The 18,332-nt window shown below is 37.9% G+C and overlaps 1 protein-coding gene across 1 annotated transcript in view; it reads right to left on the bottom strand.

The window, feature by feature from the left end:
* The window catches only part of MSH3 (mutS homolog 3), a 3,764,176-nt gene that overhangs the window by 2,081,000 nt on the left and 1,664,844 nt on the right, over positions 1-18,332 (bottom strand). The window lies entirely within an intron of this gene.

Here is an 18,332-nt window from a genome sequence, read left to right as displayed (position 1 = left end):
ACGGAGGGCTGTTTTCCTGGTCGTGTTAAATGCTAATGAGGCATTCCAGAGGACAGGCATACGCTAATTAGCCTTGGGTTTACTACTGAATTACTGAAGTGCCTGTGCTCGACTGGCATGTGGTCGAAAGGCACTTTTCCAATAGGCAAAATGCTGAACCAGAAAACATCAACTACACTACATCAAATGGGTAGTTGTAGGTCGATTATCTGAGTTTGGCACTATGAACGGAGATTGTGGTTCAGTGAAGAACAGGGAATTAAGTCATTTCCTCACTGTAAGAGTTGGTATATATAATTTTCAGGGAGTGTGGGGGGTGCAAGGGGCTTGCCCCTCTGCAAAATAGTAAAATACACATACTGTTGTCTGTGGAATGTCACACTACAGTAAGTTGCAATGCATGAGTTTCTGACGTCAACTCCTGCTATGTCAAATACATCAAACTATGGGTGTCGATGTATTCAGTTTCAACTTGGCTGCCTTCTCAATGGTACGGATTCAGCATTTCAGATCAACATTGTGACCAGTCGCTCAATGCATTTTGTCAATTCAGTAGTAAACTTTAGCCATGTGCTGTCTACTGGACCGATGCAGTTTCATCAGTTTGATAGTAAACCTTAGCCATGTGCTATCTACTGGAAATGTCTTCACCAAGGCATTTACATAGTCAAGCAAGTTGTGTAAATTAACACAGCTGCTCAGATGCTCATGTTAATGAGCATGGTCAAAATCTTGTGTTCACTCATCACAGTACAGGTAAATGCCAGAGAGTTTAGCAGACAGGTACTGGCTGTGTGTGTGTGTGTGTGTGTGTGTGTGTGTGTGTGTGTGTGTGTGTGTGTGTGTGTGTGTGTGTGTGTGTGTGTGTGTGTGGGTGGGTGTGGGTGTATTATGTGAGTGCATGACTACCTGGAAGGTCGCAGTGGGGGGCTTAGTTAGGAGGGACAGGGTACAGAGGGGTGTGGGTGGGTTGGGGGAAATGTCATACCTGTACACTCTCCTAGACTTACAAAATTCTGCAAAATGGGGAGGGGAAGGAGACGAGCCACCAGAGACAACTATTTAATATCATGTCATAACTTCAGGGATCATTAGCCATCAGGGAGAAGATTAAATATCGTGCCTTAATGGCACTTAGGGGAAGGGAGGAAACACTACACACCAGAGATACTCTTCACATTGTTCATCAGAGACACTTAATAAAATAAACAGCAAGGGGGTCAGATGAACAGCAGACACCAGGGATACTCTATATAGCATGTTTGTTTGTTTGTGACTTTCGGCTTTTCCCGGTTAGGGGTCGCCACAGCAGAACTCCGGTCCGGTAATGATTGGCAGTTCAGTTTTACATACCGAGCTGCCAGCCCCGAAGCACAACCTTCACCGAAGGTACGCCCATTCACGCATGTCTCCACGCAGAAGACGCTCTGAGAGTCGAACCGGACAGCGTCTTACTATGAGGCAACAACGCTACCGCAGCACTCTATATAGCATGTATTAAAGGCATCACAACAGACTCAAATCTTGTGCCCTCCCGTCTCACACAAAGGATATTAGCCCTCTATGCCACCATTATACATCAGGGAAACATTAAAATATTCAAAAAACACCGAAAAGGCTGAGGCACTAAAGTTTATTCAATAAACTGTTTGGAACTGTTGCCAGTTGTATTGAAACATTAAAATATTACCCAAGTCTGTAAAAAAAAAAAAAATAAGTAAAGTGAAATGGGGGTGGGGGGATCTAAACCTTGCATCCTTTACATAGAGCACAGGAGTGTTACCCACTACACTAATCTGTTAGTGTACTCATTTTTTTCACATAATAATAAGTATAAAGCTCTAATGTCTGTTACAATCCTATGCTTGCAACAGCCAGTGAGTCACAAGGGACAGCAAGGGGAGGTTTCATTAAAAAGGCAGGAAGTCAACTAGACAACACTAAAAAGTTAACAGAACAAAAGCTCTAGTGTTGATACACATTCTACAACACTAAAAACTGAAAGTTTAATGTCTGGCATTATTAACTTACTGTAAGGATATGTGATTTAAGTGGATAGGAACAAAACACTAAGAAGAAATGTTGAAAAGTTATCTCGACTCTTAGATAGGTAACAGGTACGTAATCTCTGTGGGTATTTGTGTTGGAGAATGAATGAAGTCTGTACCTGTGACAATGTGATGCATGGGCCAGCAGTGTTAATTGCTGGTTATTCACTAGTGGTAATTAACGGCGATTCAGTGTCATACAAATTAGTCAATGAAATGGTCTTTCCTCACTATGACTACTGTGTCACCGAATCACAAATTGCTGCATCAAGTAAACAGCCCTCCTTACCGCAGCTCTTACTGCGTGTTATGGGGCAGTTTCTGAATCCATATGTCTGTTCTTCATACGCTGCCCATAATTCCACATACCCATTCTCCAGTGAATGCAAATTTTAACACAGAGCTGATCAACCCTCTGTCATTTGTTATATTTACTACAAAAAATGCTGAAAGAAATTTAAAAGTAACCTCTGCATGATTAGTTATCAATTGCTCAACAGGCAGCATGCTCTCCTATGATGCTGGAAGATCAGAAGGCTGTGGTTTCTATTCCCACACCAGATACTTGATACTGACACTGCAATGCAGCATGGGATGTTGTATTCCTTAGCGTGCTGCCCTTCAGAAGAGATGTTAAAATGAGGTGCCATTTACTTAAGATGGTGACAGCTTAGGTAGACATAAAAGATCTCGTAGCACTTACAGATTCACATATTCACAGATCCATAGAAGAATACTAGCTGAAAAAAGAGCAGAGAAAGTTCCCCAGTATCCTGGCCAAATTTCACCTAGTCAGTATGAATACCACAACCTTGGATCTACCCTGAAAAGAGGACACTCATCTTGAGAGACTAACCCAGTTACCTAAGAACAAATACATAAATAAATAAATGGAATGTTGCCAGAATAGTTAACATCCTGCAATAAAACAATGATGAAACACAACTAAACTAGACAGCAAATAAAAATGGTAAAACAATATAAGTGGTATTTTCATTTACAAACAGTGGGTGGTCATGTATTTTGGCTTGATATTGCTAAAATAACATCTGCAGTTACTAGGGTTTGTTCTGAACCATCTAAAAGGCTAGGAAAGAAAGAAATGAACAAAAAACATTTGTACCATGCACCCAAAAAAGGAGAGATCTTATAAAGGAGTAGTCGATGATTTTCTACAGTCTACATAACGTAGTCCAAATTCTCTGTCAATCTCCTGCCAGTTAGGAACACAGACACAGAAAGACAGACAGTAGCCTGGTATGACCTTGTCCCTAGTCAACTATCTCACCAGTTTACAGCCAGTTAGAAATACATGGTATGACAAGAGTTTAGTACGCCCTGGCTACTGTAAACTCTACTATTCTAACTTAACCAAGTACTTGACAATAAACTGTCTTGGCAAAGGCTAGTGTTCAAGTGTTTTAAATGTATATATAAATCACGTGTGTGTCTGTGACTATATGTGAATACACGTGTGTGTGTGTGTGTGTGTGTGTGTGTGTGTATATATATATATATGGGTTCCTATGAGTTAAACGACACGTCATTCCATCGACAGCCGGCAGATGGACTTCAAGTAACCGAAACGTGAAAGGAACGAAACCTGAAACCAACGAATGTGAGTTAACCGAACGTTAAAGGAACGAAAACCGAAATCAACGAAAGTCAGTCAACCGACACCGACGCGGAGGTAAGCGAAATGTGTAAGGGATGTGTATGTATGCAGTAGTGACGGACGTTAGGTGCGTAAGGTAAGTGTGCGATGTACACGGTCTGTGGGGATGGGGTGGGTTAAGTGAGTTAGGGTTAGGGCTCGGGTCAGGTAAGTGTGTAGTAGTGATATCTTGTGGGTTAGTGGGTTAAGTGAGTTAGGGTTAGGGTCAGGTTAGGTGAGTGTGCGAGAGTGACGGACCTTAGGGTTAGGGTTTGGGTCAGGGTTGTCGATAGGTGTGCATGTCAGGTTTAGTGTTGCTTTGGTAGGAGTTTGGTTTGCTTGTGTTGTGTGTGGTGTTTGGAGTGGGGATCCGCTTTGTTTTTAATTATTGTTGTTGTGGTGTGGAGTGTATGAGGTGTATATCGAGGTAGCGAGTATGTATGTAGTTGTGTATGTGTTTTTGTGGTAGTGATTGTACTTGCAGGTATGTGTTGTTTAGTGCTAGTATGTAGTTTAGACTTGTCGGTTGAGTGAGTTTCGTTTATGTTAGTTTTCGTTGTTTTGACGTGTCGGTTAATTGAAGTCCATCTGCCGGCTGTCGATGGAACGACGTGTCGTTTATCTGATATGAACCCATATATATATATATATATATATATATATATATATATATATATATATATATATATACGTGCATGTGTATAGATGTGTATACACGTATATCTATATATGTACACACACACACACACACACACACACATATATATATATATATATATATATATAGATACACACATACATAGAGCGAGACACACACACACATAAATATATCTAACATATATATGTATACATGCATGCACCCCACCCCCCCCAATTATATACACTAACACAGACATTGCACAAGCCCCAAGGAAAGAGAATATTCACTAATCCAAGTACTATCTATCTCGCGCACATGTCGCCCATCTGTCTGCATCAAACAGGTTTTGGACACACACACAAGTGCACACATACATACATACATACATACATACATACACACACACACACAGGTACATATTACATCAACTCACATATGCCCTGACAAAAAGTAAATGAACATACTGTGCCTCCTCCATGACATAATTCTTCGACAGGCAGGTAAAAACATTTCTTTCCCCCAGCAACTCCTCATGCACCATCATACTAAAATATACAAGCTCCAAGACTGTACAATAGCAAGGAATAGGCATAATCCCTTCCTCATTGTAACAGTGATCTCTCACCAGCACATCAGGTGTTTATCAATCATCTGCGATTGCCACAATACCTGTCAACAAAATGCAAAGTTGAACAATGTTACGGAACCCTATATCCATCTATCAATCCACATAAATATATATATATATATATATATATATATATATATATATATATATATACACACACACACACACACACACACACACATATTTATATATATATATATATATATATATATATATATATATGTAGAGAGAGAAAAAGAGAGTGAGAGAGGGAGGGTTTCCATGAACCTCAACTAATGCAAATTGCTATAAACTTAAGAGTTAATTCATTTGGTCTAAGTAAATTTCGTCTAAACCCATTTGGCCAAAATACATTTACTTTAACTGGATTTTAAACATTACAATTGATGTTTGTTTCATACAGCAATGAATATATTAACATATACATTTAGTTTTTTGACATTACGGTAAGTGAATGCTGTGTTAGACTCACTTATACAGCTATAGGTAAATGTGGGTGTTCTTTCTGAGGTCACACATAGTGGATTATGGGAGTTTGCTGATTTTCCTGCTGTTGTGCAATCTTAAAGTTGGAATATATAATTAGCAGTGTTGGTGTGGGGTGTAGGGGGGCTTGCCCTGCAAAAATACTGTTTAACATAGTTAACTTAGAACAACGGGGGGGGCAAAAAAAATGACATATTCATAAAGGAGTTACAATGGCAAATTAAGCTTAAAGCATACAAGAAACCCAGACTTAAAATATCATGTTCCGTCTGAAGTCTCCTCAGCTTATGGAAACTTAATCATAAAAACACTTTTACTAAATCTAACAGCACTGGCCAAAAGCCCAATAAGGGCATGAAAACCATAGGTCTATTTCCACACATTTTTTGGACAGGGACAGGTGAAGTGCAATAGTGTTTTAAGAAGAATATTTCCACTTTCTTTGGTATCCCTTTTCCTGTGGGTTTTAGCTTAGCATAGAACTCTATTCTGACTAGACAAGATAAAAAAAAAGAGGAACATTTATTTTGGAACTGGTAATTTCTTTGTACAAGAATCATAAACACTCTCCCATACAAAGTGGAGCATTAACTTATGTCTAGATATTTCCCTGACAGCATGTTTTTATGCAATACTTTTAGGCGATTTTCTATTTCTTCTAGGCCCCCTACATAATGTTTACACCACTGTCTGAGACTCAGACATAGGATAAATCTGATAAAGCATTAGGCGAAACCACCACAGAATTCAACTATACCCCCTTCTAAACCATTATATACTGTAACCATTTACATATTGTAAATTTAAAATAAGGTTGAACATCTATCTGTGTTCGACACAATGAAGATTTGATAGGGATATTTACATGTATGTTCTAATTGGTACTTGTGTCTTGATGCTTTCTATTAGGCTGTTACCTCACTAATACACTGAATCAACCCACTATGGAACCACACCTACTGTAAGTGGCACGGGCAGATCTACAACCCCCCCCCAGACGATTCAGGGAGGAATACGTGAAACCCCTCCACCTGAAAAAAATGTGTATATAAGCAGCAGCTTTTCACATTATTAACTTGTTTAGCAGCACTTATCGTCCTGTAAGAAGAACTGAAAATAAAAGGAGGAAAATCAAGATCGAGGTCTCCAGAGGATTTTCTACTACTTTCATTTGATTGGAATCTGTGCTTGGTGCTTTTACTATTTCCATTGCTTACTGGTGTTTGGCTTTTTCCTCATATTGATTTTATAGCCAAGGTGGGCGCTTGAATGGCACAACATTAGTAACCTGATCTTTCTGAAGAGTTAAAATTAGGAAGAACCAGGGATCATCCTTGAAATATATATGTATGCATGTAACTGTGTGTTTGTGTATATATATATCTATATATATGTATATATATAGATAGATAGATATGGATTCACTTTATATGCTCAAAATACTGAATTTCAGAATCTCGAGCCCATAAAGTGGAAAGGCTAAAACACTGAACACCCAGAAGCATGATAAACCATTAGTGGTATATAAAAAAGACACATGTTTTAAGAATATACTAGAACAGAAAAAAGAAGGTGTGAAATACAGAAAGAATGGTAGGATGGACAAACGTGGACACTGTTCACAATCTAAGTTTATTTGGGAGGGAGACAGTGTTGAAATAAAAAAAATATGGAGTGATAAGATACTACCACAAAAGTAATTGTGGAACGAAAAATATGATATATGTCGCTGTGTGCCAGGTTTGTAACAGATATTACATAGGGAAGACAAAAATACTTTTAGGACACGTATATATCAGCACATGTATGACATTAGTAAAGGTAATACAAATAATGCACTTGCAAAGCATTTAAACACTTTCTCCAACCACAGTTTAAATTTACTATACTTGAACATCTAGAGTTGGATGAAAGAGGGGGGAACTGCTGAATTATTGTGGCAACTCAGAGTGAATGCCACTAGTCCCCCTGGTATAAATGAAGTAGTATCCCTTACTAGTTATTTAAAACTTAAAGCTGAATTTTATTTGTGATGTCAACATACAAATATATTATATTTCATCATTTTATGTACTATTATGTATTAAATTTAGCACTTATATTTATTGTTGTTTTAGTATTATAATTATGAGACCTTTTAAAAAATAATAGGTTTTAAATCTTGGAGTCTGCAGCTTTAAATGGAAAGTCCTAATGTTTAATTGAGTGGTATTAAGTATGCAAATGTATTTTTGGTGACTATTTAAAGTGTTTTGCTGGTACATTCATTCATTCTGAAAAAGTCATAACTTATTGTTGACGAAAGAGCTAAAATAAAAGTTTCTCGGTTTTTACTATGTCCTCGTACATTCTTTTTTACTTATTTGGTTTGTCACTCAAGAGTTTTATATTTGCCAGTTGTTCTAAATATAATGCAAATAACAAAGGGGAGAGAGGAAACCCAGACACCACCCATTTCATTTTCACCTCCAATCCCTTATATATTCTCTTAATCACCCTTATAATTTTATAAGTGAATGCAAATACTTCCACCGCCCTGCTCATTAAGTCCCAGCTTATTCTGTCAAATGCTTTCTCTGCACCATGACCCACCAACAATAGTGGTATTTTGTTACATTCTACTTCCCTCTGGATCATCAATGTTCTGTTAATGTTGTCAAATGTTTGCCTCTACCTCCACCAAACCACATAGATCCGTATCCTTCAATTCTGGCATCAATTTTGCCATTCCTCATGTCATTATAGACAAAAACACTTTAAAATCAGTTTAGTATTGGCATGGGCTTGTATGAAGTTGGATCTGATGGATCTTTACCTTCTTTAGGTATTACAACTACTACCGCTTTCTTCCAGGATGTTGGTAGTCCTCCTCCTCTTAAAATAATGTTAAACAAAACTTTCCAAATCTTTATCAGTTTTTTCCCTCCTAGCTTCCAAACTTCCACAGGAATACCATCTGTTCCTGGGGACTTTCCTGTAGATTGGTTATCTCCACTTTTATCTAATCTTCTCCTATCCTGTTAGTAACTGTGCCTCATCTAGCTCTGACCTTGGCATATTTAATTCTTCCATAAACATTTCCATTTGCACCTTTTCTTGATCTCCATATGTTTATGTTTTATACAGACTTTCATAGAATTTCCAAAATATTTCTAATACGTCTACAGGATCCCTTGTAATCTTGCTTGTTACAGATTCCCTAAACTTTACAACAGCCTTTTCTACTTTCTGTTGCCCAAGTTGTTGTGCTAAAAGTTTTTGTGCACTAGAGTTATTATTAAAAAACAGTTTCTCTTAGCTTGTGCATATTAACAAGGTAATCCCTCATTTCCTGCCTAGTGTTCTGCAGTTGATCCTCTTCTTGTTCTGTGAGATCTCCCCTATTCTGCAACACTTTAACATTTGTCAGTCCCCCTAAATAATTTTGGTTACTCCTTAACCATAACTCCCTTTCTTTTATTTCCATCCTACTTTTTAAACTCCATCTTAATTTTAGCCCACTCCCTAGTTATATTTTCAGAAGAAATTTCTATCCTCTCTAACAGCTCCTGAATAATCTCCACTACCCATTCCTTAAATTCCTCTCTTTTCAACAGATAGGTGGGAAAGCACCAATGTCTCATTTTTATTTCATTACCCTGTGTTTTTATTTTAACTATTATTGGCACATGATCTGAAATAGTTAGTGAGTGGGTATCAAGACCTTCAAGTAAATGCACATGTTCCTGTGAAATGTAAATTTTGTCTACCTAGCCCAGTTTTTATATCTTGGGGAAATAATATGTAAATTCACTCCGAATGCCTATTACTATATTGATATCTTCCATGCCAAATATTTTCATAAATTTCTTCAAAAATCTACCCTCCTTTGTTCGATTTCCCTTCTGGGGCCCCCCAGACATATATTCACTGCTGCTAATCAAACTCCAGTCCCCATCCATAAGTAATATTCCTTGCTGAAAACTGATTCTTTTCCCAGAATTTTTTAAGCTCCATTATGGAATGTAAATACATGCCAGTGTAATCCTCCTCCCTTGTCAGCAGCCCCTTAGCACTACAAATATGCCATTACCATCTCCTCTTGGAATTAATATAAACACTCCTCTTTTCCTTTCTCCCAGGTATTCCGCTGAATAACCATCCTGAAAACCTTTCTTTATCAAATTCACAAGTTCAGCCCTTTCTGTGTCTCCTGTAACATAGCTATTTGCACTCTACATTTTTTATATAGTTCACTACTCTTTCTTGTTTGTATTCATCTGTGAGGCCATTTATATTTAAAGACATTAAAGAAAACATCATTGTATTAAAATGTTATTCCCACCCTTTATGTATAACACATTTTTTGTTAAATGTCTAGTTCCAGCTTTTGTGTTACATGCATACACTGTATGGTAGGTTGAGCTTTTATACAGTTGTTTCTTGTTATACACATTTGAGCCTATGTCATATCTTATAAAACATTTTGTTTTACTGAAAGCGCTCAAAAAATACCCCCAAAAAACCCATTAACTTAACACTAACACACAAAACTATGTACACCTTAAAATATTGAAGTTTTACACTCCTGACAGGTGCAAAAGTCCCAAACTGACAGCCACACTCACAAACTTGAGTTAACCTAAAAGAAATGTCATCCATGCTAAGACGCATGGTGCAGCCTGTGCTTCAACTAAGTGCTGACTGGTTTTGTCTAATCTTTATAGCTCTCCCAGCTGGGAATACCCCTGAATGTTTTCAGAGAACATTAAACTACCTGGGAAAGCTCCGGAATGCTTTAAGAGTACATTATCTACTTGGGGAAAGTCCCTGAATTGTTTCAGAGAACATTATCTACTTGGGGAAAAAGCCGCTGAATGCTTTCAAAGAACATTATCTCCAAGCCAATTTCTCTTTTCCTTTTTTTTCCTCAGCCAATCACTCTCCACCAGACTGTAGTCAGTTTCTCTTTATCAGACTGTCTCCATGGAGACATGAGAACCAGGCAGCCAGTTTCTCTTTATCAGATTGTCTCTATGGAAACAAGAAGACCAGCTGCAGAATTGTTACTGAGCATACGTGTATCTGCTAGAAAAAAAAAGCCTCATAATATTCCATGTTCTTTTTCATTTACATGCTCTAGCTTAAAACATGTTTTAAAATCAATCTAAGGTCTTTAATCCCTTTAATCTAGTCATTTTCCCAAGGAAGAATGAGAAAAAGTGCATTATTATTTTTCCTTTATCATGCTTTTTAACCTGTTTTTTTTTTGCAATAGAAAATGTTTCAGCACAGACACATGACTGAGACAACTGAATAAAACTGAAACAATTTATTAACAACAAACAGATAAGCACTTTCACACTGTTAGTGCTTTTTCAGACCATAAAATTCAACATACCTCTGACACAAGACCTCACCTGATGATGACCTCTACAACATAACTGCCTTTTTAAAGACTTCTTGTTTTTAAAACAAAAACTCAGTTTATCCCCTACCAGTTCTCTGATATGTTCCTCCATCTGCAGGATAGGCCAGGTCACTCTAATTATATCACAAACCATACTAATATTGCTCGCATAGTAAAGGGGAACTGAGGCACTGCATGGTTTATGTCTTTCCTTGCTACATGCAGAGCCTGCATTGTAAACGTCAGGAATTTTATTCAAAGAATAATATGGCTGTGTCCTGTCTCTCCTGAAAATAGATGCCTCATGGCACATATTATCAACCTCCTTCAAACTATACCACCTCTCTAAGAAATCACGCCTTAGGACCTTTACGTTCCACTGAAATCCTGCCTCAGAGCTGCTTAGTTTGGAAGTTCGCATCCCCTACCCCTTAAGGATATTCCTGTAAATAAAAACCAGGATGCATACTGCTATGCTGTAACATAGCATTCCTTCTACATGGCTTTTTGAACAAATCAATGTTAAAAGTGGAGCCCAATCCCTTGGAAATACTGACATCCAAAAAGTCAATAGAATCTCGAAAGTGATGATAATTGAACATTAAAAAAGATCTATTGTGTGTAAATAATCAACAAAACATCTTAGGTGTTCCAGGGCCCCACCCCATAACAAAAACACATCATCTACCATCCTCCTGTACAACTTAATGTGGGCAGAATAATCAGGAATCCCAGTAGGTATTCTGAATCCCATTGGGCAAGGACCATATTGGCATAGCTATTAGCACATGATGTGTCTTAGGGTATGTTGAATTTTATGGTGTGAAGAAGCACTTCTAGCAGTGTGAAAGCATTTACCTGTTTGTCACTAATAAATTTTTTAAGTTTTATTCAGGTGCCGCAGTTGTGTTTCTGTGCTGAAATGTTTTAATTTGCATATTTCATTGTGGTGGTTTACAGTACAGTTAATTCCTCAAGGGAGGTTTTTACAATTTTTTTTTGTATACATTGCAGTGCCTACATTTCTTAAAAATGAAGAAAGGAGAAAGAAAAGAAAGAAAGGAACAGCAGCACCTGTTTATAATCCCCATTACACTTGAAAATAACTAAAAAGAAAATTATTTATGGCATGTAAAGAAAAACAAATGCCACAAAATCAACTTACAGTTAACTTTCTCCCCCTCTTACCCTCCCCAAAGCAATTTTCCAAACATTAATGACACGAAGTACGGCATATGATTTAGAGTCCCCTACAAGTCCAAAAAAATTCTGAAAAAGTCCAATATTTCCAGATTTTCCTCTTTTGTCATATTTCACAAACATAATTATTACATTGCAGTCCCATATTAAGTTACTGATTGTATTACTCATCATCTCCAAAATCCTGTCTCTGCTTCATTTCCAATGTACTCTTGATTCTTCTAGTCATCTCTCATTCTCTCCAACATTTTCTATTTTAGAATTTGAAAAGTTTTCTCAGGTACAGTCCCTCTGTGGTCTTTATTACTAGAACAACAAAAAGCAGAATCTTCTTCTGTTTCACACCTTACTTTTTGTTGGACAAACTTTGTATTTCCTCCTTAGCAGGAACTTCATCAAAAAATGATTTTGCCCTTCCAGGGAAGAATACCTTGAAGACAGGTGAGTACAGCAGTTTGAATCTTACACCTGCATCATGACATTCCCTGAAACAGTGGGATACATTTGCTTTTCTTCTGTCTGATGTACAATGAGTAATCATTATCCACAAATACTCTGCTGTCTCCCACTTTTAGTACTTTATCCTTCTGCCACAACTTTGTCAGAATAAACTCCTTCTGCTGGTAGGATTGCATCTTTACTTTTAAAGGTCTAGGTTGCTTTCTTTTAGCCAAGTTTGGAGCATACACATGATGTGCCCTTTCAACTAACAACTTCTGCTGTGGAATACCACTCCAGTTGCTTATTTGTGCTTTCATAAAATTAATGCAGTCTGTTTCTTCCAGCTTCTTTGGTACAGCTGAAAATCTTGGGTTTTCTCTACATGCTCTGTCCTCTAATTCTATTATTTTTTTAAACATCTCTTCCTGAGCAGTTTCATATTCAGCCAGACTTTTCTTTATTTTGACCACTGATTGTTGCAGCTTTATTATCTCATCTGAATATCGGTTTAAAGCTTCTTCCATTTTTTCCAGCCTTTTATTGTTTGTGTTGATATACTCCATCAGTGTTTTGTTTATTTTAACTAGGTCTGCATGCAGTTGTCTTATATCTTCCTGTAGGTTACTGGAAGTCATGTCTGAAGGTTGCATTGCTTTTTGCTGAACAGCTGCAGAACTTCCTCAGTCAGTGTTTCTTCTGCACTTTTTGTAGCTGATTTTTTTTCCAGGTCGTCTCTATTTCTTTATTCCAAGAATCCAGGCAGTGCACTTACTAGCCAGTTACTGAAATTTACCCATAAACACAAGTCTACTGGCCTTCTCTGCTGAGTTTCTGTTTTCACACTGGGAGAGCTTGAAAATAAGCTGTTACTCAATGTGCAGCCATCTTGGAAGACTACCATTACACTGTTGTCTTTCTTGTCTATAGCTTCCTAGTTTGTAGCTATTCCTGAAGCTGTATTGAAGTCTCCATCCCATAAACTCTGGATAACATTAATAATTAGGATGGCTAACACCAGCCCGGTGGTATTCAGGGATAAAGCCCTGTATGGCTCAGGTGACCTGAGTTTGATTAGCAGCTTGGGCAAATGATGGTGTTGGCAGGGAGGATGGGTGGTGCCTATTCTGACGGATGGAATTGGTTCCCTGCCACTATAGTGGTGTGGGAAGGTGGTCTCACAAATAACAAAAATAGGACTTGGCTTAGGGAGGTGTGAGCCCTGTGGTTGCCCAAGCCAGTGGTAGTAGCTCCTGTACCGGATATGAAAGCATGCTCATGTCTGAACATGGCTAGACAGCTGGCAGTCCCTGTGGTGATGCAGGTATGCATAACACCACCAGGGGAGGGGTTAGTGCCATAACAGAAAAAAAGGATCTCATTACCAAGATTGCATACACACCCCACGATGTCTGCCCAAAAGAAGGTCCCTGTTCAGACTCTCACCTAGAAGCTCTGAGGATGATCCTCACTGCCAGAAAACAGATAGACCAGTATACCACAGAGAAGTTTTGATGGTCAGCAAGCAGAGGGGAGAAAAAGATACTGAAAAAAAAGAATTTTGAATTGTAACAAATCTTGTGTGTTCTTATCTGTGGGCTTTATGTTAAAACTAATACTTTTACTGTTTAGTCTAGAGCTGAGTTATATTTGGACATGTAAATACAGTATTTCTGATGTCCTTTATTTCTTTTTCTATAGTCTTAATTTATTCTCTGACTGCATTTGCCTAAAAATAATGTTAACATATATAATAATTTTCTTTTATATTTCTGTATTTCATTTGAATTTTGCATACTGCTTCAGTAATAAGCACTTTAAGTTGAATATGTGAAATAAACTTAGGTGAAACTAGTCTACATGTATACAAATTTACTTAACTGCACATCAGAAAAGTATGTTTGCATGCAGACAAGAAACTGTAGCAGTTTGTACCAAAAAGCTGCACACGTTCACATATGTGGAGTTATGAGGAGTAGAAAAATGTGATGTACAAACAGCTAGGGGAACAAGTAGCAAGGTCTTTTATATACATGAAGCTATGGCAGTTACTGGTAATGTGCTGTACACATACACATCCATGCAAGTACGGGAGCTAGGCACTGCACTGAACAGACATGTTTCTACCCACACAGCTATATGAGGAGAATAAATCTAAGATGACATCTCTGCTTAATTTAGCAGAAGCATATCGACGTCAAGCAGCAATAGAAATGATACCAGAAGTAGATAAAAAAAAACAGGCAGCAACTGAATGTACTAAAAAACAAAAGAAAGAATATAAGGTGAAGGACCAGATGAGAAGGCAAGAAATGTGGAAAAAACATAAATATAGTTGCAAGTATAGAATACTTCTGGAAGAGCCTCATGTTGATCAAGAACGAACATAGGAATGGTTAAGGAGAGGTGAATTCATATCAAAAGATGAAAGGTTAGTATTGGCAGCCCAAGATAGTGGGTTACGCACACGCTGGTTTACAATGTCCATTGAATATGTGGGAGAAACAGACATATGTAGGTTTTGTAAAACTGAATTAGAAACAGTCACACACCTTGTTGCTGGTTGCAACGCACTAATGGCAGAGGGACTGGATACTGAAAGGCATAATAATGTGGCGAGACTGTTACACTGGAGATTGTGCAAATATTATGGTATCGAAGTGGCTGAAAAACACTGGAAACATGAGCCACAAAGAATCATAGAAAATGATGAAGTTTATATCACATGGGATCACCCAATACCAACAGTTCAAAAGATAGATGCTAGAAAACCGGATACAGTGGTCCAAGAAATGAAGACAAAAGTAGCATTGATCATTGAAATCGCCACACCCAGTGACTACAGTGTCTTGCGTACAGACACAAAGTCATAAAATACCTGGATCTGCAGGCAGAAATAAAAGCCATGTGGATACCCAGAGAGTTCCAGTAGTAGCAGGAGCAACTGGTCTTATAAAAAAGAATTTACAATCGTATTTAGATATGTTACCAATTCATGTAATGTAACACTGTACGGATTGCAGAAGGAGTCATTACAGGGCACATTGCTGGTGCTCCGAAGAGCACTTTTGGCTAACATCAAAGAGTGAAACAATACAAATTTCATGAACTTTAATCATACTTTGACTTAGGACTGGTGTCCATTCCCATCATGGTATTAGAAACCCAAAACACTTGGAGAAATTAAAAAAAGCAGAAACGATATAAGCTGGCAGCTAGGTGTGTCAATGCATCTAAGAAGCTATGGAAGTTAGGCATTCTACTATATAGTTATATAGCCATGGAAATATGGTAGCTAGCAACAGTGTGTCATGTTGTATGCACTCACCAATCAACGGAAGGCTAAACAATGTGACTTACATGTAAACATCCCTTGAGCTATAAGGAGCTAGGAGCAATGTATATTGTATATGTAAGCACCTATGGACTCATGGAATCTACTCAATGTGTTGCATTTGAACACGCCCACTGAATTATGGCATCTAGCAGCAAAATGCTGTACATGTATGCATCCCATGAAGATAATGTACTGAAAGAACCAGGCTTTATGTTGTATGCATACACAGCCCACTGTGCTTCAGGAACCAGCAACAATATGTTTTATGTACAGAGAGACACAGAGTTATAGGAACTAGACAGTTTGTGCTTATATATATATATATATATATATATATATATATACAACATAACCTCATACCCAGGAATTGTAGTTTTCTACCGTTATGGGTAGTGCACACTTTCTTTAAAGAAAAACAGAATGAAAAAAGGGAAAGCTAGTTGTACGGGAACAATCACTTTCGATATCGGCATACGAATTATTGAAACAGGCAGTTGTCAAAACTTCTTATGCCAAATTTGTGTCAAAGATTACTTTGTATTTTTATTAAAGATAAGAAAACAGGATTCAAGCAGGTACTGTTTGTTTAAACCACTGTTTAAGTAAAAACAAGAGATGGGCACTTTTGCCCTAGTCACAGCTTCATCAGAGCTCATCATCAAGCCCATCTCCTCCACAGAGACTTACTCAGTCTTGCCCTCCACCAAGGCTGACTTGTCATCTGTCATGACAACAAGCTCTGTTCCCCTCAGGATAGACATGCCCATGTTGCCAGCCTGCACAAAGTGCCTAAACTGCCAATCAAACTCAGATCACCTGAGCCATAGTTAGGCTTCCTCGCTATATGCTACTGAATTTTACATAATATATATTTATAGGGTCTACTTAGTTTCATTGAATCTCATTTCACTGAATTTCATTTCACCCCGACCACTTCGCTGAAAACTCAAATTACTGAAAATTTATTTTACTGAACTGCAGTTAGTATATATGGCACTGTGTAGAGTACTATAAGGCAAGTAAAAGGTATATGCCCTTTTCCCCACTATAGTGCGATCCTGGAGTTAGTATATATATATAGTTAGGGGGTGGGGGTGGAGGGCAGAGCCTCGCACAATGGGGGGTGTGGTGGGCATAGCTCCTCACTTAGTTTGAGTACATATTGTCTTCTGGAGAGAGTTAGCCATTGGTGTTGCAACTATGCATGTCTATTGTTTAAAATGTATTGTTTTGAAGTTTTGGTAAAATACAATATAAAACAAACAAGGGGGGCTATGCCCCCCCCAACTATATATACTAACTCCAAGATGGCACTACAGTAGGGAAAAGGGCATATACCTTTTACTTGCCTTACAGTACTCTACACAGTGCCATATATAGTAAGTTCAGTTAAGTGAAATGAGATTCACTGAAGAGTTTTCAGGAATTTTGTGTTTTCAGTGATGTGGTCGGGTGAAATGAAATTCAGTGAAATGAGATTCAACAAAACAAAGTAGACCCATATTTATATGCATGTGCATATATAATATTTTAACTGCTCTGTGAATAAGGCATAATACTTCTTCAAAGAGGGAATGGTGTTTATTATTTTTATCGTACAGTTCTTGTAATATTGTTACTATACTTTTCTACATAAGTCTTGTTACTGGTCGGTTGCTACTGCATTACATTAGTACTTACACAAGGGATCAGGGTAAACCACCCCACAGCAGACGCATTCTCAGTTCTCAAACTGTTTAAGCGCAGCTGTCCCTGGCAAGACAGGACAAAGAAAACAGCCTACTGCAAAAGGATTCCCTTAAATAAGTTACGATACTAAGGCACCTACATGAAGAATAAGGTCTTGCAATACACTCACAGTGTTCAAGTTGCTTCTGTACAGTGGTCACTCCCATCGCAGGACAATTCAAACAGCTTGCTACAGCTGAATAAAAAGTTAAAGGATACTGCACTACTTACATGAGGAATCAGCCCCCCCCCCACACACACAAACTTACATTTTGTGCTCCAGCTACTTAGGTACAGTGGTTGGTTGCAAGGCAGAGAAATCTAAACAGCCTATTGCAGCTGAACTCTCATACACTAACAAGTTTAAGGACACCAAGTAAGAGCTATCTGATTCAATTCTAATTGAGCTATAAACTAACTTTTGCTAAAACAGACTTCTATTCTTGCACAGTGCTAGAAATGTACACTGCTGTTACGTAACTAGTCCCCAAGTTTGCTCCGCATTCTGTAAATCATTTTCAAGAGATATTGTAAAGAAGCATTCTCTCCATATTTGCAGTCTCATAAAAAGCTAGGAAGTAGTCTTCCAAATTATCACAGCCTGCATATTTTAAAGTTATTTAAAAAATAGATGCATAACTTTGTCTTCCCACAGTGCTGCAAACATTTCTACCTAAACAATCATCAATAGTTAACTCCATTTGCTTTTGCCTTTATTTTTCCTGACATACTCATGTTTTTCTCTTCCTCCATTTCACACGCATGCTAATGGTAAATGGCTGCC

This window comes from Protopterus annectens, chromosome 2.part2 (genome assembly GCF_019279795.1).
Source record: "Protopterus annectens isolate FY-2018-M chromosome 2.part2, PAN1.0, whole genome shotgun sequence".
NCBI lineage: Eukaryota > Metazoa > Chordata > Ceratodontiformes > Protopteridae > Protopterus > Protopterus annectens.
The sequence above is the reverse complement of the archived record's forward strand: the minus strand, read 5'-3'. Positions and strand labels throughout refer to the sequence as shown.